A 3,732-nucleotide genomic window follows, 5' to 3' on the forward strand; every position below is an offset into this window, starting at 1 on the left:
TAAAAGAATACGAATAAAAATTTTAAAAAATAAAGCACAATTTAAAATATAAAACAATAAAGGAAATTTCAGAATGGAGAGTTAAGTCTTTAATGTAATTATATAGAAACAAACATATTAATATATTTTTGTTCATATTAGATATCTGCTGAAGGAGAAGCAGAGCTCTAAAAAAATGTCAGCGCAGATTCCACAATAAGATTCCTTGGAAATTTTCTACATCAAGCGATGATGAAAACCCAAAAGATTACACAACACCAGAGAAGTATATTTTGCAGAATTTTTAACATACATACATACATGTGTTAGTAACAAAAATTTATATGTATTGTTGCATTCTAAACACGTAGTTTCATAAAAAAGTTAAAATTTTAAATTTATTCGAATTTTCAATACCAAAAATTTAAACTCTGTTTGTAAATTAAAATTCAACAACAAAAATTAAATGTCAATAATTAGAAAAAATATTTTTTTCTAGTTTAAGAAAATTAAACAAAATTTTGTGAGAGTGATATAAAATTATTTTAAAAAATTACAGATTTTTTGTGCACAACCGCAATTTCGCGTACAATCCTTAAAAGTGGCCAAAAAAAGTGATTTAACATTTGAATGTTTTGACAAAATTAAATTTCTCACAAGAGAGTCGAATTCACACAACACTCGTAGATGTGAGAGAGTAATTTCCTGTATTTGAGAGTCGGACTACTTGTTATACTTTGGTCCATATAGTTTGATTATCGATGAAGCTACCGACATTTCGAATTTTAAATATATTGGAATAATAATTAAATATTTTGGTTCAAAAAGAAACCAAATACTACAATATTTTTAGTAATTGAAAAGTGCGAGGACAGTTAATGGAATTGTATACGTTATTAAACAAGTATTAAAACATTTTAACTGGGATATTAGTAATTTAACTGGATTAGGAACAGATAATGCCAAGGTGATGATTGGCTCAAATAACAGGGTACATAAAAACCTACAAGAATTAAAAACAAGTAAAAATTTAATACATATAAAGATCCCAATACACACATTTTAGAAGAGTTTAAGTATAGTTTAACTGACATAAATATTCTTCAAAATCAGTGGTCGTATATTACAAAACAAAATTGGGATAAAAAATCTGATACAATGACTTTTTGGATTCAAGTATATAATTTTAAAATTTCTGTCGGTGAAAATGTGTTTAAAGAATTGTCTATGTTTGTATTGTCATTACTCGTCTAACCATTTTTAAATGCTGAAGTTGAAAAGCTTTAATTAAAAATAAAATTAGAAATCGAATTAAAACAGAATGGATAAGTTCAATAATACAAATTCGAGAAGCATTAAAATTCAAAAATGCATGCTGTTACCCATACAATCTAATGATGAAGAAATATTGGAGTCAATTAATTATTTTATTTAATCAAATGCTATTTGTATCCAATAATATTGTATTTATGAATTAATTTTGATAAATTAATAAGAAAATTTTAAATCATAATTCATTAAAAAAATGGAAGTACATATTAAAAACATAATTTATTATTTTATTGTCTAATGCACAAACTATAAATGTAAAATTATATATGTACAAGAAAAACAATAATTTGTATGTGTATTATTAGAAATAAATTGTTTTGTTACATTATAAAAAATTTCAAAATCTTTATATTCACAGGAAAACTGTAAAACGATACCAATTACCAAAACCTCGTTTTTAATTATTTTATTTATTGAAGTTTCATTTTTGATTGATTGATGATTATTGTTGGTGTTAAATACGTTTTTATACCCTCCACCACCATCAGTGGAGATAGAGGGTATATAAGTTTTTCATTCCGTGTGTAACATTAAGAAATATTCATCTGTGACAAAGTATATATATCTTGGGTCCTTGTGAAATTCTGTCCGTCTGTCTGTGTAAAACACGCTCACGTTCAAACTAAGCCAAGGAGATCAAACAAATTCACCGAAAATATTTATTGTTATCCTAAGCAGTTGTATTGAAAATCAGCAAAATCGGTTCACATAGGGAAAAGTCATGAATCAAAATTTAAAACAACCTCGAAAAAATAAGCATTTTTTACACATTCTAATGTATTTTCTCGAAAACTGTGCAAGATAATTCCATAAGAATCGCCATACATTCGTTTCTATATAAGTGTTTAATCTCTGCGGAAAATCGCCAGAATCGGTCCACAATTTCATATACCTCCAATACAAAAGTACAGAAAATGAGTGCCCAGAAAATGGGTTTGTTGTTAATAACTTCCGTCGCAATTAGGGTTGCCAGATTCCGATTCGCAAAAAGCTGGACATTGTGTTTTAAAAAGCTGTACAAAACAAAAAAAGCTGGACATGAAAAATACTGAGAAAATTTTAATTTTGGTATTGTGTAAATAATTTTACAGTGATACACCAAAAAAATGGTCATCACTCATCTGTGGACTTTTTGATTTTTACGCAAATATACTATTTGATATCCCAATCAAAAAATTCATAAAATATAATTTGTTGATAATATTTGTTTTGACCATAATTCCGATTCTTATAAAACTAGTTTTAAACAGCTAAATTCTTAAAGGCATATCTAATTCAGTTATTTAAGATTTGGATTCCCGAGATTTATGGAGCCTCAAAAAACTATTTAAAAAACGACGTTGCATGAACTTTTTAACAAGTGTAGGAGTTTCACACATTTTTAATGATCTATTCAACTATGCTATTCCAACTTGCATATATGCAAGAAATGTCAATGTCATATCGTCCTTGTTTTGAATATTAGTACTATGGGATTTTAGCAAAGTTTTCAGAAAACAAAAAAAAAAAAAACATTAATTTAGCTGTTATTTTGGCATATAGCTATACTTCATGGATTCGTTTACTAATATATTTAAAAAGTATTTTGAATAATTACTCATTTTTTACGCGCTTTAGCGCAATTCAAAAAATCCATATAGGACTATTTGGAAAACAGTTTATATATTGACTTTTTTCCCATTTTATGCACAGATTTGAAGATTTCTTTCGACATATGAGTTAAGAGACTTTATGGGGTATATTTGACCAATTATAATACTGTGTAAAGGCAATCATCCACATTGGCAGAATCATTCAGAATTTAACAAGATAAAATAAAACCTCGTTTTCAGATTTATCTATAAAATCTAAATAAAAAATTTCATAAAAATCGGAATGGTAATGTAGCCTACTTCGTTTTTTCATATAAGTACCACAAGTGCTTTAACTAAGAATTTTCCTATAAAAATATGAACGGATGGACGGACAAGATTTGTTCGCTCCAAAAAGTGATTTTAAGTTGATCAGTGCACCAAAAGGTGAGAGAGAATCCAATATATTAAAATATATATTGAATTTTATATAGTTTGAAACACACAGCACTTTTTGCTAACTCCTGAACCAAAAAATATATCGATAAATTAAATATTAAATATTTTCGGTTCATTTTGTCACATACATATTTGCATATGTATGTAAGAATTAAAATTAAATACAAAAAACAAAACAATAAAAAATAATAACTTAGTCTAGTATATCTGTATAATAGATGTACAAGATAAAAATTATTGTGAAGTTATTGTAGTATACTAAAAAAATTATATTTAGCTGGACAAATTTAATTCTAGCTTGAAACTGGACAAGCATTAAAAAAGCAGGACAATCCAGCCAGGCTGGCAACCCTAGTCGCAATGTCGATATCTTAACAAAATTTTACAAATT

The sequence above is a fragment of the Lucilia cuprina genome, chromosome X (assembly GCF_022045245.1).
Source record: "Lucilia cuprina isolate Lc7/37 chromosome X, ASM2204524v1, whole genome shotgun sequence".
Taxonomy (NCBI): domain Eukaryota; kingdom Metazoa; phylum Arthropoda; class Insecta; order Diptera; family Calliphoridae; genus Lucilia; species Lucilia cuprina.